This window comes from Perissodus microlepis, chromosome 15 (genome assembly GCF_051167445.1).
Source record: "Perissodus microlepis isolate ML-2025 ecotype Zambia chromosome 15, ASM5116744v1, whole genome shotgun sequence".
Lineage (NCBI taxonomy): Eukaryota > Metazoa > Chordata > Actinopteri > Cichliformes > Cichlidae > Perissodus > Perissodus microlepis.
The window spans coordinates 4,093,582-4,117,850 of NC_140475.1; the positions used below are offsets into that span (position 1 = coordinate 4,093,582).

The window sequence follows — 24,269 nt, forward strand, 5'->3', positions numbered from 1 at the left end:
TGGGGCTCTAGAGTGTTTCCCCCACAGGCATATCACTGCCTCCTCCACAGCTCAGGGATTATCGCACACCCGTGTGCTCGACCCAAACCCGAAACAGAAGCACAACGTTATCACAGAGGCCCCGGATCGGCAGTCAGGGGGGCAGTTTCTGCAAAGCGTTGCTCGTGTCGCAAGGGCACGGTGCTCGCTCTGGTGAACAATCCGGGATATACGCGTTCAGCCGCTGACCGGCGCCTCAAACACACTCCAGCAATGATTCATAGACATTGGGTAATCTTATCAGGGACTACCTGGACACAGCAGTAATAAACTGGAAATTGTCTAGTGAATCTCATATCAAATCACAACCATGGGGAAAATAAAGCAACACAGCTGCACAGACCTGAGCGGGAAAGTCTACGGACTCGTCAGAACAAGCTATAATGTGATGGTGGTAATTAATTACGCAATAAACACATTTTAGTGGAATCACTAATTAGTTATTAATAAACGGCAAGAGTTCCTGACTCACCGTTTTCCTCATAATATGTATTATAAGAACATTTACGACAAATCCATCAAGATTATAAGAATGATATATATGCTAAGCTCTTGAAGAGTAATAGCTGCTGCGGTTTTTGATTCATGCGTCAGGTTAATAAGACAGAAATAAGAGTATCCTTCAAGCAGAGAGCTACCATGGAGATCTTAAACTTAACTATATGTAAAGGTTGTTTGACTGGTCGCTGGTAGAAAAAATACGAGGACGACTTGAGTAATGGAGGAAGCTCATTGTCCTTCCACAGTGTCTCACTCCCCGTCCGTCCCAAACGAGGTAGTAAAGCTTCCTGCCACAGACATAAAAAATGACTGGCCACTTTAATTAGCCCAATCATAAAATATGATTTCAGCCACATCTATCTAACATGACCTGCAGACTTTGGGAAAAAAAGAACTACTCTGTTGTTCATTTATTAAATATCACATTCGCTCAAGTTCTCTGTCTGTGTCATAAGTAACACTGAAATTTTAAAATTGGGGGGTCATTGCATAGATTTCACTTGCTCTATTATTTAACAGGCACAGTGAATCAGATCTGAGGGATTCAAGGTGAGGATGAAGAGATTTATTAAAATGTTATTAATTCAATTAATTATTTAAGTGTCAAGCATAATTTAAAGATGTGAAATTTCTGAATGTGGATGCTCGAAGTGGAGATGATGACTCACTTGCTGAATATCTGAATATGTTGACCTGCTGGTGGAACCGGCATTGTCTGGAAACTGCAGACACTGGCCCCAGGTTCACGTTATTCTATCTGGGAGCTCTAAAACAATATGTGCATGCCACGGTGATGCCAGGCTTCTCCATCTGTGGATGCAAAGTAGTCGCAAGCCACCTAATATTGACATATTTTAATGAGCTTAAAAGTCAATATTTGGTGTGACCACCTTTATTCTTCCACACAGCCGAGCTCTCTCACGCAGCTTTCTTGTTCTTTCTTTCAGGAACAGTTCTCCAGGCTTCTTGAAGAACATTTAAAGTTCTTCTTTGGATGTTTGCTTTTTGTTTTGTTCTCTGTCAAGATGATCCCACGCTGCTTCAGCAATGATGAGATCAGGACTCTGGGGAGGCCGAACCATGACTCATAATGTTCCACTGTGTGCTTTTTTCTATCCAGGTATACATTGGCAGCATGTCCGGGATCATTGTCATGCTGGAAAATGAAGCTGTTGCTCATCAGACACCTTCCAGATGGTATCGCACGGCAAATCAATATCTGGCTGCACTTTTCCGTGTTCATTACTGCATTCATTTTGACAGGATCCCAACACCACTTATTGAAATGCAGCTCAGAAGCACGACAGTCTCCACCATGTTTTACAGGTGGCTATAGACACTCTCTCCTGATACTTTTACAGACTAAATGAGGATAATTTAAACCAAAAATGTCACATTTGGATTCATCATTCCATATGAACTGTTTACACTCCAGTTTACAGTCCAGTGCTTGTGTAATTTGGTCTCTCTCTCTCTCTCTCTCATATATATATATAAATAATTTTTTTATTTATTTTATCAGCTTTTCTTCTGACGATGCTGTCTGTGTTGAGCGCTCAGTGGATCTGCGTTTGACTACTCCGCCTAGGCTGCAATGTCCAGCGCAGATCCACTGAGCGCAGCGCAAGCTAGCAAGACAGAAGTTAAGCTCGTTGCAACATGGCAAATTGAACCTCCCCCACCCTCATTCAGATCTGGCATTTGGAACTATTTTGGTCTTCATGTGAAGCATGACCCTGAAGGTAAGCGCGTCATGGACAAAAGTAAAACAGTATGTCGGATGTGCCACGCAATGCTCAATTACATGGGTGGGAACTAGTGCGTTAGCGCAGTTTGCTCGTTAACGTGTTGACGCCGTCCAGCCCCACGCACGGGGCGATCCGCGGTAGCTCGTTAACGGAGATTTGCCGTGTTGTGGCGTTAATGTCATTTCAGATTAACGCTGACAGCACTAGTGGGAACACAATGAATATGACTGCACATTTACGCCGACATCATCCTAGTGCAAAGACAAGTGGAAGCAGACAAAAACAACAAGCACGCATGCTACAAACTTTACCCGAGTCATTTAGACAGTCGTTAGCACAGGATTCTCCTTATGGGGACCTGATATGTTTAATATGCTGCTGAGAAGATACCCCAGAAGAAGCGTATAGTATAGCTTTTATTTTGGAAAGAGCCATTTCTCTGTAATAAACTCTCTTTTCCAGAGATGAGTGATTTCTCGATCAGATAGATTTATTTTTTTATTACATTTAATGTTGTTTCAGCAACATTAAATTTAAAAACTGTACTTTTGAGTTAAAATATATATTTATAATTTTAATAAATGACAAATTAAAAAGGCATGAACATTTTTTTGTATCGAAAAAATATCAAACCGTGGCACCAAAGTATCGAACCGAACCGTGAATTTTGTGTATCGTTGCACCCCTTATATATATATATATATATTCATGCCATTTTATGCCCAAACGGTCAATAATCTACATGGTTCACTCCAAGAACATTATATTGTCCATTTTTCAACACAAAGTGTAACAGAAGCAAAAAGACAAACTTTGGTGCTTTCTTTTTTTAAAGTAACAACCTCCAAATCATTTTGGACCTCAAATGCCAAAGGGAATGTAACAGAGCTCACAGACAGACAACTCAAGTGTGAAAGAGAATTCCAAGTGGAGTAACATCAAACAACGTTCAGCAATCAACTGTAAAAACTGTTGGTGTGGCAGTAAACAACCTTTCACTATTTTCCCAAAGCTCTGACAATCATCACATTATTCACAGTAATCCCAGTCAACGCCACACGGGCCTGGGAAGGAAGCTATTTACCTTTAGTATATGAAATGTGTGCGAGTGTGAAAGAAGGTGACAAAGCGCGAGAAGTCACTCATCTACACGGTTAGGCTCTCATGCGTCGCAAATCTAAATCTACACCCTCAACTTGCTGATTCAAAACTGGCAAAGGCAAATTTCTAAAAATAAAATCACCACTGAGACAGTGTCTTTTAAATGAGTCTCACTCAGAGGGGGATAAATACTGTGGCTGTACAGCTAACCAAAGAAATTTGAGTTGGCCTGCTCTTCCATAAGTTGATTGGTCAGGATCGGAGGTGCGGTTGGACGTTTGTGCCAAACGTATGAAAACGTACCAGTTCTGGTACGTTCAAAGCCAAAAGCAATAAACACAGACAAGCTAGCTTCCAGTTTTCTGCTGATATGTTATAGGATTGTTATGCAAAAATTCAACTTTTTACCACCTTCTTTTTAAAAACTGCACTTTGATTTCTTTGACATGGTGCCATATTGGAGCCAGCTTTCAGCAGAAGTTCAGTAAAGTGTAGCCAGCTGTCAAAAAAAGGTTTAGGTGAGTCTACGGTTGTGAAGTCCATAAGAAGCAGGTTGGTTGAGTGCACATCAACTGAACAATGGACGAGTCAGCCTCGAGATTACAGCCCAAATGTACGGTGACACAAAAATGGAACATTGGTGTTGCAGATTGCCTCTTTACATCCCTAATAATTATGAGTCAGGACAAACTCACAGGTAAACTTCAACTTGTCAGCTCCATCGACTAGGCAGTAATTATACCTGTTGGGGTGAAGCAGTGAAGCATTTTCATTTCTACAGTGCGACTTTTTTAAAAACTACACTTACCTAAAAATAAAAACCACACAATCTAAAAGGTTTTTAAGCACACAGCATATTCAGTGACTTCACTGCAGCTAAACGTGTGCTATCAGCAGCTTGACACAAAAAAGAAGGAAAAGAATGTTTTTTGTGAAACTTTGCAACACGGATGAAGATTTTTAATCTATATTTTCCAGACAGAGGCCAGCAGCCAACCACCAGCAGCTAAATGACTGAACAGTTTGATGTCCTGAGTGAAACCATTTGTGTGTCCATTATGCTGCGTGAACTAGATAGCGTCTCACCTCTAGCTGTGCAGTGTTTTGTGGATTATTACAATAGTTCAAGTGCGTTTACTCCCAGGAGGCCGTGCCGGCAGTGAAACCAACTCTGAATTTATTCTCCGGTTTCAATAAAGGCGCAGAGATGAGGACGGATAATGCTGATGTCACTCTTAAGTGTCGGGACCGGTTATCTACAGTCCCTCCCCACACACACCCCCACGCCTTTCCACATAAAAAAATAATCAAGAACGTATTGAAGCAATTTCATTTGGCCTCTTGTGTCTCGAGTATTTTCGAGCACAACACGGCCCGGAGCTCGATGTGATCCGAGAGAACACGGAATTGCCTGAATAAGCACAAAATCCTTAAAAAAGGTGCTGCCAGGGGGGAGGGGGGAGCTGGGGTTGGCTGTGAGAAAATATGCCTCTTTCATTCCCACATCTTTGTTGGTGGAGCGACTCCTATCTGCAGACTGATGGGAGTCAATTGCCGATGTCAAACGTGATAACTGACAGTTTGCTATAGACACACTCACACACACACACACACACTCACACACCTAGGCCAATCCAGGCTATAAAAAAACCGAAAGAAAGAAATGAAGCCATTTGAAAAACCAATGGAAAGATCATCCCAATATAGCCTTGTGATCTCATCCACTCCTGGGTGCCGCTGTGTATTTTCCCCTGTGAGGTTTTGGCCTTGCACCGTGTTAAAGATACCTATCAACAAGCACACCTTTAAAAATCTGTTTACCAGGATGCAAGGCCACAAAGGGGGAATATGAGTCACAAACTCAGTCTCGTGTGTGTTCATGTCAATATCCGACTGTCTGATTGTTTTGGCAATCACTTCTTGAATGGGATTGGGAGTGTGGGGCAAACACTAAAAGCTGTGGCATGCAGATGGTAAAAAAAAAAAAGGCAACCAGGCTTGTTGTGGCTAATCAACATGAGTACACAGTCAGTCTGTGTGCTCACTGGGCACAGAGCAGACAGCGATGAAACAATGTGCTGGAAACACCTGCACTATTTCCTGGACTTCTGCTGTCTGCAGTCTTCTGGTTTGAACACTGTCGCAGCAGGACAAGTTTCATAACTGTTTCATTTCGCCTGCAAAACGCGGCAGATTACAGACTGGATCCAATTTAGTTATAATTATTGTTTAAAACAATTATCAGTAGCACATTATTGAAAAGCAACAACCCGACAGCAACTGTTAGCCCAGTGCAATAAAGGAATTCAGGCACGTAACAAGTTAGAGTCAGAGTAGCTGCCATGACCACCTCCATCATTGTTTCAATGCAGGAGGCGTGCCCAAAGACTTAGGGAGCAAAAAGACACACCGAGAATTTGGTAAAGTTGGTCCCCATCCCCTTCCAACTAGTCTGCTGGAACTGTTATTCTGATCCCATGTTTGGAAGGCTCTTAAAAAGTCAAGTTCACATAGACGGTCTTCCTCAACTGGATCAAAATGGCGATCCACTAAATCCAATTTAATTTTGGAAGAGACAGAAATTGTAAATTCGGCACAAAAAGTGGGTCAGGAGGATAAACCGCATTGACACAGTCAAAATATACACACTGTGAGCTGACGCACGCTCAGGTTGCACCACAGTACCACCCTCAGATGCCTCAGGACCAGATTTGGGGTTTTCAAAGAAAAGCAATGCATTACACACTCTCATTACTTTTCTTAAAAGTAATGAGTAGAGAGCTCAAAGGTAATTCTACCTAAGAAACAGGTGCAGGTAAAAACAGACGCTACAATGCTGCGAGCCTTAGCAGACATCACTGCCTTTGATACCTGTTGAAGTTCAGGCTCTGGCTGCTGCGCTGGGGTCAGCATGCACTCAGCTTTAACATCACTTTAAGTTTCTGGCTGGTTTTGCATTAACATGCCGTCTGTGCTGATGCTTCCCAATGCAGTGTGCAGATAAATGAATAGCCTGTGTACTATAATTACATTACTTTAATGTAATTACTTTGTACAGTAATGGATTACATTATGCATTACTGGAAAATGTAATGTATTTACAGTAATGCATTACTTTGGATAGCTTAGCAGACCTCAGTGTTCAGTACCTGAACCTGCAAATGAATTCATGCTACACCACCCCATAGATGTGAACAAAAAAAGAGCCGCTTCTTGGTTCTTGTAATGGCCTGACTGCTTTTTGTCCTTTAGGTCTTTCATGAAATTTTAAATGCAGATGTGCAAGTGTGCACAAAAGCATGCACAATAGTGGCGATCACGCAACATCTCATACTATCCCAGCGAAGAACAGTTTCTGGTAGGATGGAAGTTTTTCCAAAAGCGTTAACAGTGCAAAACAAACTTTTATGGCATTCACAAACACGCTAATAAAAATAGGCTAACTGAAGATTCACCAGTGGGCAAACATGTTTATTTCACAGTAGTCTTGAGGGAGTTTTCACTAAACAAGACAGAAAAAAGGCCTCTACAAAAAATAAGGCCTAATTAAATCTAATCCTGCACTATAAACCTGCCAAAAAGGACTGATTACTTACTTTTTCTTAGCTTTAATGCCTTTCTTTCTTGTATAGATTAATTAGGCCTGGCTTTATATGGAGATCTTGAGGGTTACTACCCTCTCAGCTGTCCTTAATATTAATGAACACACGTGGAGGGGTTGCAGCCATATTAGGTGTGTAGAATCTAGGTGGTTAACAACTGTTGGAAGATTTGATGCCAACAGTTTTTATGGAATTTATCATCAAGACGATGAAAACAATTCGACAGATTGGCAAAGTGATTGGCTTTACTCCTCGTCGTTTAGAGATACAAAATCCACATGACAACACATCCACCTCATATCTAGTCAGAACTGCAAAGATTTACATCCTAAATTAACCTAAACTTGGACTGACCTGAGATTTGAGTTCAGGTTTTAGTCATCCCTGCCTGACAGCTGCTAACACTCCAGAATATTTTCCATTTCACCAAAAGTGTTTTCAAAAAGCCAAGCCTTTGTTACAGAACTGACAAAGGAGTGTGTGCACTCAGACATCTTGTTTTTATCTGCTTCACATAGTGTTGAGTTAAAGTGCAGCATATTTAAATAGATAATAAACTTGACATTCGTAATGAAGTCAAGGCTTTGCTATCATGAGGGCAGTGGGGTGTATGCTGGGGAACAATGAAATTCAGTGAAAGGAAGCTGGTTAGAAGAAAACGCAGACATGGAGAAAAATGAAACCGAGAGAGAAATTTGTCTGACTCAAAAGCTCATTAATGACAAGGCTAGATGTGGTCTGAACAGTGGCACCACAAATCTGTGAAATCTGGGCATTTTTCCCATCAATAGTTCCAAAACAACAGGCCTCGCGCTAACCAAAGGGTCTGCCTCTATTCAGCTCCCTAAGATCCTCCAAACCAAACAGTTTGGGTGACAGCTGGACTTCCACTCTTTATGGTGAAGGGAAGCGCAGTTTGGACTGTGCTTGAAATCTGCAACTGTGGGCCAATATACACAAGATTACAGCCCACCAGGGGATGAAGATATTGTAAAAAAAACCTTCTTCTGGTCTCATGGAGAGAGATCAGCAGACTGTAGGTAGCTTCCAAACCCAAATGTGTGAATCATAAACTTGTACATTTATGCTAAATTGCAATAATGCAACTCGTGAAAGGTCATGAAAATAGGGGTCTTATTGTGGGAGCAAACGGAGGGCAGCGAGGCTGAAATGGGAGCGAGGAACAAATGGTCTTACACTAATGCTTTCTCCAGCTGCTCCACCTTTGGTTTATTGTTCCACTGTGCCTATCAGAGAAGGTGCGGGAGGCCATTTGAACCGAGCCTAGACTTGGGGCCGGGGCAGCACACCTTGGCCTTCACACGCTCCATTAAACAGGGAGCAGGGGGAAAAAGTACAAAATATCTGCAGCTCTTGGCTGAGAGCCACTGCTGCTGACACAATTACTAGTTCCTCGTCCCTTGTCTGTGCTAAAATGGCTGCCTGTAGCCATGACTGGAGATGCAAACAATAGAAAAGCTTCAGACTAGCGAGAAAAGCTTTCAAACACCCCAATGTTTTCTCCATTTTATTTGTTGCCTTCAAGTGTATAAACTTGGATTTGCAGACACTATGCCTAGTCCAGTCCTATTTTATATAGATCCAGGTACTAGTCTACAGCTTGATACAACAACGAATCAGAAACACTCTTTGGTGCTAATAAAACTATTTGTGAAGGTGAAAAAGGTATGAAGAAAAACAACCAACAAGCTGCTCTTGAATCCTACCGTCTCAAACTCACTAGCATTTTTCCCCAAAGGCAGAAAACAGCTGGTCTGTGATTCATCCCCAACGCTCACTAATGTTCTCCCTTTCTCCCTCTCAAACACACAGCCTCACAGTGCCCACTTTCTTTAGCCAGTGGACAGTTTGCCAAGCAAAGCTGGAAGCGAAATTCAAGTCTCATCGCAGAAAGTGTTTTGTTATGCAAGCCTACTTGATTGTAAAAATAATTGGAGCATCAAATGATTCGAGGCGTTACACTGGTGGTGTGTTGGCAACAATAACTAGGTTGCAGTTCTCTTTCCAGACTTCATTAAGCCGCGTTATATGAGATAAGTAGGGAAAAACGAAGAGAGAGGAAATCTTTATAAAGATTACAAATTCACATGTAAACAAATGATGCACCTTACACCCATTAATGCACCAACTCCTTTGGTCTGATTTAAGAGTGAGCAACACCGCAATTAAACCACCTTAGTAGTGAAATGGGCTTCCCTTTATTTTACAGAGGAAGCGCATATGATGCTGATGATGCCACATTTATGACATGTCGTTAGAGCCCGATTGATATATCGGCAGGGCCAATTTATCAGTCGGTGCTAACTATCTGTGGATAAACTGATATCAGCATTTATAATGGCAGAGAAGAAAGAGCGAGAGAAACAAACAAATGCCACAAACAAAAAGACCAACCGATCCAATTGGCTGTTGGGTGGAGCTTTCGTCCACACTGAGACGGCGTTTTTGGTCAAGGAAAACTGGAGAGCGTTTTCAAAAAGCTCAAAGTGGATACATTTGAAAACGCCGTTTGCGCGTCGCAGCGTGGACAGCGAAAACGGAGGCTTTGGAAAACGATGACACATTTTAGTCATGTGATGCAGTCATGTGACCAATTCAACTAAGATGGCAGCTGTTTTGTTGGCTCTCAATTTTGACAGCCCTATTAAAGGTTAGTATCAGTTTGCACATGCTCCAGATAGCTCCAGATAAAACTCGGCACTTTTCCTCGACATTTTGCCGCGACGTTTCAAAGAGCCGGAAAGTAAATAAACGGCAGACGGAAACGAGGCAGGTCGAATCGTCTCACGTTTCACGCATGTGCCGTACAGGAACGTAGCGTTTTTGAAAAGTAATGAAAACAACAGTGTGGACCCGGAGCGTTTTTAGACGAAAACGCCATTTTCAAATTTATCTGGATTAGTGTAGACGTAGACTTAGGCTGCTGCCCGCGACCCGGCCCCAGATAAGCGGAAGGAGATGGATGGATGGATATAATAATAATTTTTATTCTTTATTAATTGAAACTGAGATAAATTGTTATTTGTGATTTTTAGTTCATATCTACTCCAGTTACACATCCCTGATATTTACAGTACTATTATTTCTTACATGAATCACTAGTGGGGAAAAAATATCTGCCAATATATCAGATTTTTAATTCACAAAAAAATGTGTATTGACCTTGAAACTCATATATCCGTCAGCTTTAGATATCATCCTGTCCGTCCTCATCCTTTGTTTTCATTGCTTTTAAATAAATTAGTTTTCATAAATTTTTATCTTTTTAAATACAACCGTCCTCAAGAGCAGCTGTAATTATTCACTTTTAATAAATCACCATCATTAAATCTACTCGGTTCAATCTCGTTGAGCCAAAATATTAGGCAGTTTGCAACTGTGAAACAAAAATGATTCAAATGCTTTCATTATAAAAACCGCCGTATTAAACAAATCGGAAACACAAGCCGAAGTTATCGGCGTTAAGCTTCTCTGTAACTAAGAAGGTTTGTATTCTGACCTAAAGGTGCAAACGGCAGAAAGGACGATAGACAAAGAAAAAGCAGATCCTGCATCACCTGAGGCAAACATAAAAAGGTTCATTCTGGCAAGTCTATTTCCCCTCCCAGAATAGAGCAGGGTGCATAAATGATTATCTACTGCCAGGAAAAAATGTGTCTGATTGGATTAATTCAAACGAGGGTCATATCAGAACAAGAAACAATGCATTTTTCCTCACTCTCCTACTGTGTGTTTTTATTTTAATTGAGATGGCCCTAATGGGGGGAAAAAAGAAAAAGGCAGACAGCGGGAGAGATCATGAAGCAGGACAGCCTCAAGTCAGCTCCAACAGAGGGGCCCTGCTGACCTAGATCCAGGCTGAGCGGGGATGATATTAGCAAAGCAATTAAGGGAGATGACAGCCATCAGGCAGGGTCAGACTGACAGGGATAGCAGTCTGTCTCCCGCCCTCTTGAGCATGTTCTTTCATTTTCTCTCTCCCTCCTGTAATGGCTATTGATTTTTCACAACTAAACAAGAGGCCCTCTCCACCCAGAAGTGCCTGATTTGGTTAAAAAAAGAAGAAGTTTTAAAAGGAAAAGTGAGTGGAAAAAAAGAAGAAAGTGTTGATGGCACGGGTGTAATGTGAGGGGAAGGGACTGAGGCTCACAGGTTGGTGACCCTGTCAGTTCTTTGCTTGGATGTGTAGAAATCACTCGGGGCATGTCTAAAACTTAATTCCCAAGAGATGATAAGAAAGTGGATCTTAAACTTTAAAAAGTTGTTCTGCATTTTTGCCACGGGGATAAAAAAATTATATAATATCTGGGGTAAAATACAGCAAATTCAACTTTTTGGTGGTGTGAAGCAGATAGAGGAAATTCAACCGTAGAAAAAAAACAGCAAATGAGGAACCCGTGCATTCATAAATGTTTGATGTGTGGGTTTATTTCATCACTTCTTTAATCGTATTTTTGTATATAATTTTGCTGCACTACACACTCTGAGCACACATAGTGCATTACTCAAAAATGCTTAGAAATTCAATATTTCAATGACCAAGTAGTTCATACTGCAATATAACATTTTTTATCCTTTCTAACTAAAATGTTAGTCTACTAGCACTTTGAGAAGAGTTCAGAGTTGATATTGAGCTGTATTTACACATTGGAGAAAACTTCAGCATTCGTCCTCACAGGAAGATTAAATGTGTTAAAATCCATTTAACTGAGCGGACATGATAGATTACTTTAAAAGAAGCCTGGATCGTTGTTCCAGGAACCATGAAATTTGGTAGAAAATGTCTGTGTTTCTGCGTCAGTCTACTGTACAATCAACTCCTCTGCTTAATACATGTGTACACCATAATTCATGAGTGAATTAGTAAAATAAACAGCAAATAGAACGGGCTCTTCCTGTCTCCTATTCCTCTATCAGCAGGCTTATTAGATCACTGTTGTGAGACCCATCTCTTGGTTTGACAGACTAACTCCACCATTTCACCATGGTCTAGCGAGGGTACTCCCTAATCGGCTCTGTAGACCCTCGATGAGCTGGTGGAGCGCTCTGTACAGAAGCTGGTTGAGAACTGGTTAATGTGGTGGCTCACTGAGGCAGCAAACTTCAAATGGTCGAGTCTTTCCAAGTGATGATAAACTCATCATAGAGACATTTAACCTTTGCTCGATAATTTATTGCCTCAAATTATATTTATTGGTATGTTTTATTCAAGTAAATGAAAAAAAAAACCATTCAAGTAAACATGAATTCACCTGAACGGATAACCTGCTGAGATTCAGCTTTTAATTATTTGGTCCCACCTCTCCCCATTCACATTTTAAGATGTCAAAATAAGTTGAAAGCGAACCAGTTTACACCAGTAACCAGACATCTGGTTTGGTGTAGAGACCCAGAGTTAGAGACTGAGAGAAAGAGAGAGAAGGGGTATACACAGAGGATGAGAACTTAACTGCTCTTTCAAATTATAATTAAACCATCTCCCTTAAGAGTCTTTTTTCTGACTTTGGATGTGCTGAATCTCAGAATGATGGAGTCGTGCCCTCTGTCTCAAATCTGCCTGCACATTCTTGCTATTTTGAGTGCATTCACACTGACAAGTACAGCTACGTGTACAGAGCACCGCAAGAACCCAGATTAATTCTCACAGTTAGTGGTTGCCATCTTATCTACACCACGGAAGGGACTCCCAACCAATTCTCATCCAGTGGGAGGTGGAGGATATATCAGGAGTGCTGACTGTGATGCGAGCTAGCTAGTATCAGCTGTTGATTCTATCTAGCTGGACTTTTAGTCACTGAAGATAAATGCGTTGCTAAGTGTGATGTTTATGTGTGTTAAATAGTCATAGCTGGAGCTTCCCACATTCAGTTTGGGGACTACAGTACCCCGTCACAATTCAAACCAATTCAAATCAGTTAAATTTTATTTATATATCTCCAAATCGCAACAACAGTTGCCTCAAGGCTCTTTATATTGTAAGACCTACAATAACAGATGAAAAACGCCAACAATCAGATGACCTCCTATGAGCAAGCAATTGGTGACAGTGGGAAGGAAAAACTCCTTTTTAACAGGAAAAAACCTCCAGCAGAACCAGGCTCAGCGAGGGGACGCCATCGGCTGTGACCGGTAGATGGCGGCAGGATAAACAAAGTAAATACTGCACTACATGGAAGTATACCCAACTTAAAGTACAGCACAGCACTGCTAAAAACTGAGGAAAAGTAAGGCCTTCAGCATTTATGAGTCTGCTGATGAAGCACAGGTGTAAGGAACCTAATTACCAAGTGAAATGTTTCGATAAAATAGAGAACGACATATGTGCAGCGACAGTCGCAGAGAAAACAAGATTACGGAAAATCTCATAAAAAACATATTACAGTGCAGCTCCATTAAAATGCCCACAAACCATACATCCTAATTAGTTTACAGCAATTACAGGGGGGACAGTGCCACTTACATCACTCGCCCATTCAGCTGTCACAGCGTACGAGCCGCTAAATCCCAGCATGCTTTGCTCCAGGCATGCCACTCAGTGGTGCTGTGTTCGACATATCTGCTTTAATCTGATCTCGGTGGGTGGCTGTAAGACTGACAAAAGCAGCAGAGGTTGGCATACAGAGAAGCAAATTCAACACAAAAACAGCTGAGTGATAGTCGAGTGACATTATGAGACATAACCACTGAGGAAAAAGAGCCGGGAGAGGCTCGGATTAATGCGCACCGGCTGGATTTAAAAACGTGTTTAACAGTCGCGATGCAAATTTGTTACAAAACTTTGTAGGTGGCATCTTTGAAGTAACACCTGCGCCGGACGGAGAGCTGCGGTGCTTTAATAGACTTTTCACTGACGTTAATTGTTTTTCTTTCATCGGCTCGTCTAGCCGCGGAAGGTCAGCGCGTATAGACGAGCTTCTTTTTCAACTGCTCTCAAAAGCCAACGCAACCTGCTCATCCGACACCTGAAGTACACTCAAAACAAAAAAAAACAGAGCCAGGTACTCACTGCATACTGAACTTTTCTCCCCAGCTCAGATTCTCTATGCTATAGTGCCAAGTACTACTATCAACACAAATTTCTGCTTCAATCTCAAAATCAATTTTTACAAGCAGCACTTTCATTTTTTGGGGGGGGGGGTTTACAGCTTGGAAGGAAAGACTGATTTGGAAAGGTGATTTGTTTTGCCTCAGCAGTATGCAGCGGTTTCTGAAAGAAGATTCGAGGGCAGCGGAGTTAAGGAAAAACACATATGGTGCAGGAATGCTCGCTCACAAGTATGAGCCCCTATAGTGTTGCTTTGACATCTGCACTACACATGTGTCATCCATAAAACTGCACTAGGATCACTTTAATCGTTTTACATGCACACTAAAATGCACAACTTGTGGATCATCATAGAGCTTCCTGGATTGTGTCATTAAAGCCAGGGCAAAACGGTGAAAAACAAATCTCCATCTACAAGAGCCCGGATAAACGCGTAACTGCAAATGACCTGTAGCATGTCGGTAATGGCTCACTACTCCGAATCTGTATTCGCCCTGCCATCTCTGCTGAAAGACAATAACCTTTCACATAAATGACAGCGCACTCCTGAATCCCAGTTTAAGTGGAAAATGCAGTTAAATGCTTTTCTCTGTCTCATGCATGCCAACCCTGACATCTTTGTCACGCCTGAGAACGGCGGCGGACATCTGAGACCCCGTACATAAGCGATAGGTGACATAATGAGTTGCACTCTCTGGATGGCTATAAAGGCTCGTATCAACATTTATGCAAATAAAAATTTGGCAGCAAGTACATTATAACGCAGTGCCACTGACCGCTGATGATAAGGAGGTACATCTGAATTCTTTGATAAGAGTCCCTGTTGGGAAATTAATTTCGGCAGAGGACATTTGGTCCGTACAGAGCTGCGATGTAATTAAGGTTAAAAAGGAGGCTTCATACCAGGCATGGAAATTGCTTCCTTTTAAACGTATCTGTGAATCTGACAGGGGCTGGAACGGGGTGGACACAGGATATTCACAACATCGGCGTGCTGTTTTACTTTTGTATTTCATTTTCTTTAAATGATGCAGGACAGGAAGCGGTGACACTGTCTAACAGCTCGACCCAGAAAGCAAAAGAAGAAGAAATCCTATATACATTTTCTTTTTTGCCTGCAAAACAGCTTGAGTCAGCTGAAAAATGGGAAACGTTCAATCAAGTTTAGCAGACAACAAGGAGGAAGGAACAGCAATAAGTCATGGTTTTTATCTCCATCTCTGATATTGCATAATGCATTGTGTAGGCTCTGGTTTATATGCGCATACTCTCGGTATCATTGAATACAATAGATTGACCAGATGCAAACATATATGAGGAAAAAATACAAAGATAACAACCTTTTTTATAGTCGCTTCTGTGGTACGTGGAGGAAATCTGCAAATATGAAATTACCTATGATTCTGTTCCAGAAGCACACACTGTTTTATATCTGAGCTCAAGCTGAGCGCTGCTCAAGACATTAAGTGAAACAATACACCTCATCTGCAGCGATAACCATCTTACAATAGCATGCCAACTAATGACGCACACTAAGCTTTGATTTACGGGTCGTGACTTAACGCTATAGCCGGAGCACAGATGCCAAGCATAAAAATCAATACGACATTACTTGCATGGAGGCTGGGCAATAGGGGACGTTGAGGTGTAGATATTCTTAAATAAGACAGCTGACATGACAGACATACTGTGTGCTCTGAAATGGCAAAGCCCGCTGCTTGATATCATCAGGCTGCAGGACGTCTTCACCGAAAGGGGGACACGAATGTTTGGCATGGAGGGCTGAGGCGAAGCACGGCTGACAGGACTCTGTGCATGAGTAGATGGATGGACGGACAGCTGGCGATGCTGAACATTTTTCAGCTTTCTCTTTGCATGATATCGCAGCGTTATACTCGCTTTCCTCGCCCGAGTTGGCAATTTAAAAATGGGAACTGAAGGGGTCTTTCAATAAACTGCCCGGTAAAGCCTATTTATCGACGCTTCTCCAATGCAATGATTTTTTTTCTTCGCGTGGACGCTTTTGCAAATCCCGCTATTTCTCCAGCTCATGGGTCTAATCAATGAATTGCAGACGGCAGATAGCATCAGACTTATTGTTTTTGTCCCAGCGTGCTCATCCTTGGCTCAGTGATGCACACGCTACAGAGACTGATTTATTTTTTAATTTCAGTGATTTTTTGTGTCTTTTTTGTTTTCTGGTTAAACACAAATTTAAACAAATGAAGTTTTTTAACCCTGAGCACTTTTTAAGGTGGAAGGCCAAGTGACATTTTGAAGCTGTAATGAATACAATACGTTACCTATTCAATTTACAATGTACTATTTGAAATGCTGCACATAAGAGCTTATAAAACCCGTCATTTAAACATCACTATGAGCACATGACGGTGAGCCAAAGCAAGGCTGCCTCGCACCTTTTAAGCTGCAAAGCGGAGAAATTTTATCTGCTGAGCCAAACGTGAGCCGACAGTTTTTAATGACTTTTAAATATTATTGCCTTTACTGTAGTCATCTGCTCCTGATTGAGGACATTAGAGGTAAAGTAGTAGGGTAGTTTTTTTTCACCCCCATTCTCCCTTATGATGTGATCATACCGTGCAGTCCCTCAGGGCGCTTTAAGGAAAAGCGACAACACCGATACCATGAAAATGCCAGCATGCCCCATTCACAGATATTAGCCTCAATGGCCTGGATAAGATGCCATGCTAAAACCCCTGCTGCGTGTATGTGTGCGCGTTTCTGTGTGTCAGCCTCTTCCGATTCTATGCTCCTTTAAACCACGGGCCGACCCCCTGCCGCGCCGTACGTCTTAATCACTCCAGGGGCGTGCAGGAGACAATGCCTCACTGTTTATGTGACAAGAATATAACCGGGTACGTACGACAGCGCGGGTCGCAGTCAGTGTTTATGAATGTGCGTTTATGTTCCGACTCCGTTATGGTCTGGTGACACCATGTGAATGGGATCCCCGTGCTCCCACCCCACCCCTTTCTATCATTAAAGATGTGTGAGTGTGTGCTGTGAAGGCCAGAGGTTGTCGTATGAATGGCACCAGGCCCTGACCTTGCTCCTAACCCCCCCCCCCCTTCCTACACACCTGATTATTCTCAACCAAGACAATATCAGACATGCGCCTCATGGTGCCCAGGTCAGAGGTCATGTCATTAGTGCCATTATTTTCTGCTTAGAACATTACTTTCCCCAGGACTACCCCCCTCCACTACACTCCCAACACTTCCTGTCTCTGCAGTTTAATATTTCAGTGCGCTGTGTCCCAATGAATGCCTTTCTAAAGGTTTTTTCTTTTCCCCTTCGTCAGCAGGTGAAGACACTCTGTTTTAATAATAGTGGCAGACGTAGGGTTTTTAAAAACACTATGAAACATTACATAAGGCAACTTCTGCTGTACTCTGCTGAGTTGAAGTAAGTGGTTGTGAGAGATGAGGTTATGGCAAGCCACGAGGCACCTTTTTGCATTTAATGTCTTTATCCCGTCACAGTGGGACAGTCCATTAGGTGAAGGAACATGTGTGGATAAGCACAAAGTGTAATATTACAGACTTTAGTTAAAGGATAAAAAGGAATATACTCCAAGCAGCCAGAACATTAAAACAACAAAAGCTGAACAATCTAAATGGTATTTTCAACTGGGATTTGGCTTCAACAACAAATAAGCTGCTGCTGCTGCTGAATGCGATTTTGAAAACTCTTTTTTAACCTGTTTCGTTTTATTCCTGAGTTTTGTTATTACTTCCTATCCTACCACTCTGACGCACCCCGTTGTGTTAAAGCACTGTGTGGTTTGATAAAGTTAATTATGGTATGGCTGTAGGCTGCTTTATTGATCAGCGGTGTCATCATCTCTGAAATTTTCCAAGACATCTAAGTAAGAAGTATCATTCTCTAAGGCTGTGGGCAGTCACACAGAGACCTCTGGCGTGACATGGCGTTTTAGCATGTACACATTCTGACATCCACCCAATCTCGATGCCTGTTGCTGTAATGCTAACAATTTCTCCTTCCTTGAATCACTTTGGGTCCAAATTTTTAGATAAAGTTACTTATGCAGCCATTTTTACTGTTCCCACCACATCAAATTTAAAAACAGCTGTTCACTTTTTAATTAATGCTAATATCTTAATGTATCTATAGTGTAAAATCTATACTATTAAATGAAATATTAGCATCGCTGAAGGCTGGATTCTAACTACATTGCTGGTTTGAACTGAACTGTGCATAACGACATTGAGCCCACATGGTATCATAGAAAAAGAAGTATTTTCAAGTAAGAATATGAATATCTTTGGGAAGGTTGTTTGTTATTTATTTATTCTTGACCTCGGGACCTTCAGAAAATAATGTAAAAATAATGTAAACCCAAGGTCTGGATACTGGCTACAGCATCTCAGTGCCTTCAGTGAATGGAGTCACAGAGCCAATGGAAAGATTTATTTTTTAAATCTCGTTTTCATGGTAAATATATTTTTTCTGTTACATTTATTAAAAGGAATAATTATGTCGTATTTGCTGCTTGAAACATACCAGCGTTTAACTGAGAGAGAGAGCTTAAAACGAATGCAAAACATACATTTTCTTTAGATTCATTAATAATGACGAGAGATTTCCTGCTCAGTCTAAAGTCAAGGTTAGCCCTTTTCGAGAGCACAAAACTTCAGCTTAATCAAGGTGACCACTGGGATTTATTAGTATTCACTGACAAGAAGGAGTCAATGCACACGCCTCACAGCAATTTACTGCACTCCTCAACAGGAGAGATGTAACTTTCTTTCTCTTTAGCCGCTGCAGACACTCTTCCACTCTTTTATTTACCTCCACCCCTCAACCTTCCTCCACAATAGCACAGAGGTTGGGCTGCCAGATGATAGCACCTTTGTCTGAGCGGCTCTGAGTGGCTACCGGAGGGACACGTTTTCCTCCTCGCAGCTTGTCATCTATCATTACTTGAGGCGGCCTTGAGAATGATTCTGGCAGACAGCTCAAGCTTACCGTCTGGGGGCCCAACATAAACAGCACACTGCTGGGCAAACAAGGGTGATGATGACCATTATTTCCCAAGATATGTGGTTTAAAAAACAAACAAACAAACAAAACTTTATTGAGTTTTGTTGGCAGGCAGTGCGACATTTCTGATCATTAGAATTCTGTATTTTTTTTCCTTTTCACATGTTGCTGTGTGGATTTAGGGCACATCCACACCGAGAATGTCTGGAGCAGATAAAACACTCTAGATCTCTAACTCTTTTTGGTTGAAATTTGAACAGCAGCATTCAGACTTGGCTGTGAAACAAATAACCACACCATGGCCCCATGAAAATGCAACTCAGCGTGCTACTCTGAGCTGAATGTGGTGCAGTTAGTTTGGCGTAAAACAGTTGTACCAACTAATGGAAAAATCCCCAAACCACTCTGAGCTTTATGGGCACATGGAGACAGATGGTAACACCTTATAGCCAGCGGGTAACCACTAGCTGTAAGATATTCCCATAGACACTTTCAATTAGTGGGTAGATGGGTAAAATGCAGGGTATCAAATAGTGGCCTTCAAAGGTTAAAAGCCATTCTTGTAATATCACTGAAAGCGAAAGATTACTGTTGGATTACTGATTAGTAATCCAACAATTAGTTTGGACTGGAGTATAAATACAACATAATAAGGCAAAGGTGACTATGGCTGTTCTAGACGACCAACACTATCACAATGGCCTGGTGTTTAATTCAAATAAAAATTTACTATTTAAATACATAGAGGGTGGACATATTAATGAAAATAACTCAATCTTTGACCAGTTGGGGGTAGGGCTGTGCGATATGACCAAAATCTCATATCCCGATATAAGAATTCTATCGTCCCGATAACGATATAAATCACAAAAATGTAACATTTTCTGTAAATTCTGTGAATCTCGGGCAGTTCGACTTGCGGGAAGTGTTTCCAGCTGGGCGTCGTGTACCTGGAGTCGACCGATGCATGAAACTATACATTTTTAGACATAAGTTGTAACGGCCGCCGTTTTCTTTGTGAGTATTTATTACACAGCGTGCTGCGGGGAAAAGCCTGTTCTAACATTTGAGTCTAAGGTTTATTTTTTAGCACCTGGCGGCTCTTTTTTAATTCTCATCCGTAAATAATCTGCTCTTTCACGTGATTCAGTTTATTTTGAAAAGTCTCAACGGGATCTTGAGCTTTATTGTGAAAGGTTTATGTGGAACATAAACAAGCAGATACGCGATGGTTTTACCGTCGTTGTTGCTAACCACAACGCATAAAAGCAGGCGCTTGTCCGTCAGTAGTGTGGTTATATTAAATATAAGAGAAAGAGAGAACTTTAAGAAATTAATATAACCACTACAGTGACCATCAAAACCATGAAAAAATATTGCCGTAAAGAGTTTATTTTGCGACACCACGAAACAAACGATAGCGTAAAATGAAACGATAGACGTTTTTATATCGTCATCCGATATATATCGTTATATCGAACAGCCCTAGTTGGGGGTATTTTGTTGGCATGGTTGGGTGCATTTGTCCATTTAGAAAGGATACAAAGGCTTTCTGAGTGAACACCATTCCTGTCCTGAGTGGAATGATCTCTTATGGCATCAAGGGTTTGGCGACTGAGTTTTTTTATAGTGACAAAATTCTAGAAATTTTGAAATTAAATAAATTTCCCCTTTTGCCTTTTAAAAAAAAAACAACTTTATTGTAGTCATTTAAAGTAACTCCTAAGGTATTCGTTTATTTTTTGTAAGTATTAGAAGGTATTAAGAGTTTCTTAAAAAGAGGAAAGAAAATGCAGAAAGGTCAAAAGTAATGAGCTGCTTAGCCATGAAGCTCCCAGCATGCAGTTTTTGTGCTGATGCTAATGCTAGTGGAGGTTTTAAGCCCTGTGGTTACTGAGTCAGGAGAACACTGGTGACTTTCACCAACTAAACACCTCAGCACTCAGTGACCCCACTAAGTAACTTTACATGATCTTTGCAATAATAACTCCTACTGCTGATCAAGTAATATTTAGGAGACAAACTGACTTGGCAACAGTGGCCTCGTATTTAGTGCGCTCTGTAGAACGACTGAGTATTTTCAAATGTTTAGAAGGGCAGACCGCATGGCCACCTGGCACTGGAACCAGAAACACCAAGGCGAATTTAGATGAAAAGCGGCGGCCCAATTCTTTTGTCCATGGAGTGTAGTCTTGAAATGACTGAAACGAGTCATTAAAATCCTACAGTGCAGCGTTTGTTGATTTCTTCACGTCAAGCGATCACAAAAAAACAACTTTATAAATGCTAACAGTGCAGCAGTGATGATCTCTGGATCTGGATCTTTTGCCACCTTCTAGCAGCACAATGATCACACAAACAAATAACAGGCCTTTCACACTCTCAAACCGTGACGCGGTTCATTTCATCACAAGGACTGAGGACAGCTGAGACATTTCTCGCCTATTAATATCAAGTAAATTGAGAAGTGCAAGTGTAAATTGGCGTTATAGGTTGCCAATTTCGTCGGCTACTGTAAAATATGACTTAAATTTATTCAAGTGAAGTTTTCATTACATGAAGCAGTATTCATAATGAATCCATACACTGACAGAAGCTAATTTCTAAAGGATTAAGCATATCAATCTCACTGTCACCGAGTCCCTTCTTTGCTCAGATTTCTCTGACAAAGCTATAACTCCTTGCCAGAATTTTTTAGGCCGCGTTAGCAGCTCCAAGAATGCCTGATAATATCTCAGCCCACTCAAATCTCAACACTTGAACACTTTAAGAAAACCTTTCCCGAACAGCACTTGTATTTTCAATCTGCTGCATTAGACTGACCAAAATGTAAACGCTCTACTCCACACCTGGCCCACTGTGAGCTGTGGCAGAGCATTTCTGTTACTTAATAACTAAGCAAAGAAATTCCTGGTGCACAAAAGCCCACTGTTATGCTCAACTGGTAATTACCAACTCGTACACTACTTGAACCAAAAAGTGGTAAACACCGGTGGTTACAAATTCCAGCTGTGTTATTAGACTTCAGCACATGATGGACTGCAGGCAACGGCGTATAGCATCGAACTAAATTTAACCTCAGACTACAACACACAAGTTGCAACTGTGATCAAAGGGGAGGCATTTAAAATGCATGAAGGACTACAGATGATTTGCCAAATCTAAAAGCAGGATGACTATCACATACCACTGTGGGCCACCTTCCACAAACCCAACACCATAGAGTGATTTTACACCTGGAGCACCCCAGTGAGATATGAACCCAGCAAAGAGCACACGTAATGAGCACCGTTCATTAGTGATGCACTGACCCAAGACAGGACATACACATAATCGCACACACACATGAAACCCCGCCTCGATGCCTGTGGCGCCCATGCCTGGTCACCTCGCTCCGGGATCAAAGGCAGTATGTCGTTCTAATCAGTCCTCACAGTGGGTAACCCCATTAATTCAATTCTATTTCATCAGCGGTGAGCAGACCACCGGAGGGGTCTGCACATTCCTGGGGTCCCGCGGTCCAGGAGTAATCCTATCCCTTAATGACCCGAGATCAGACTCTAGCCCAAGTAATTGCTTCGAGACCAACTTTGTTTTGCTTGCCGACATAACTGCGAGATCATCGCGGGAAAGAAACAAAGACAGACACAACTCATTTTATGGACACGGTAGGGAAGTCAAGCAGAATTAATGACACCATATATCAAATAATTCCAGACAATCAACCCCCCGCCAAACCAGGCCAACACTACACGTTATGCACAGTAAGCTGTATCAAACAATCAAGGTTTTGTCAGGTCGCATTAGAGCATAATCAGATTAGATTTTTATAGCCTTTCTCCTCTACAGCAATATCGTTAGTAAAATTTGTGAAATTAAAATGGCTCCAAAGAGTTTCCATGGAAAAAAAAAACAATAAAAAGACAAGGCAGAATATGACTGACTCATGTTTTATTGTGCTTTTGTATTATGCCGTGTGGCTTGTCGGTGGCATAATAAGATGTTTATTGGGACTTAAGATAATGAGCTTTTCATATCTTACCGTACCTTTGGTCTCTTGTGGATGGGGATGCTCATCACAGACAAATTAGATCTTTTGAGTATTGCTGTCTACACCTGCAGAAACAATAACAGTTGGTAAATGGGAAGGCTTTGAGAAAAAAAAAAGAACTGCTATAAATGCGGTCCTAATACTCTGGTGTTCTCAAATATTAATAAGAAACAGGTTTCCATTCACTCAAAGAGTATGAAAGTGAGGACAGATCTACACACAGACGTACTATTAATGGCTCTACAACAGTCCCGAGAGAATATCGGAGGTCAACATTAGACAATTGGCAGTGGGAGACAGCCAAACTAAACATATATGGCTGGAAAGCTCCTTGGGATTAGTAGCAAACAAATGTCTGAGTGAAAATGTGAGAAAAAAAACCCTCCAATAATACACAAAAGTGAAAGCTCTGCTCTTTTTGAGATGACGACAAAGGAGTTTTTGCATGGGACGTGACACTTCAAAGGGCCTCATTGTCGCACGTAACAACAGAGCTGGTGTTGGTAAAAACAGCGATCATCTGACTCCTCGACGGTGGCAGCCTTTGGAAGTCACCACGTCTCCTTCTTTGTCTGTGTCTGTCTGTTTATGAAAGAGTACGTGCTTCTGTTTGGAATCTAAGCACAATGACATTTTTTTGCTGAAAACAAGTGAGGGGGGGGGGGGAAGGAAAAAAACTTGGTAGACGTCTTTTTATCGTGTTGATCACTGCAAATAAAAGAAATAAAGATCAATTTGGCAAACAAAGAGACTTTAAACAAAACAATCTATGGTGTCGGGATTTTGTTGTCTTTTTGAAAAAATTTCATGACCCTTTTGCACTGCAGCGTACAATTAAAAAATAAAAAGAGTATAATCACATTTTTGTGGATTCTCTAATATCTAATATCTGAAGAGCACGGGGCTTCAACAAGCAGATATCCACCGCAGGTCACGCAGGAGCCGTTTTCACAAAATGTTAGGTGAATTAGCTGATGCCCCTGCAGCACACAATAGGAGATGACGCAATCCCACTACCACATTTACTCAGTTACGGTTTAGATAAGGGTCTTGCCTTAGTACAGGTAGAGCACAGGAAGACTGTTTCCTAACTGCGTACTGGACATCACACAGGCTTCGTACAGACTAGAAAACTG

General features: G+C 41.5%; 1 protein-coding gene across 5 annotated transcripts in view; it reads right to left on the reverse strand.

The window, feature by feature from the left end:
- Positions 1–24,269, reverse strand: part of klhl29 (kelch-like family member 29) — a 254,720-nt gene that overhangs the window by 218,508 nt on the left and 11,943 nt on the right. For 3 of the 5 annotated variants that reach the window (XM_084953377.1, XM_084953378.1, XM_084953379.1), the window contains exon 2: positions 23,130–23,198. The exons of the other annotated variants lie outside the window; for them this stretch is intronic. The gene's annotated coding sequence lies outside the window, so the exon portion shown is untranslated. The remainder of the gene's footprint in view (positions 1–23,129; positions 23,199–24,269) is intronic. 5 annotated transcript variants of the gene reach the window in all.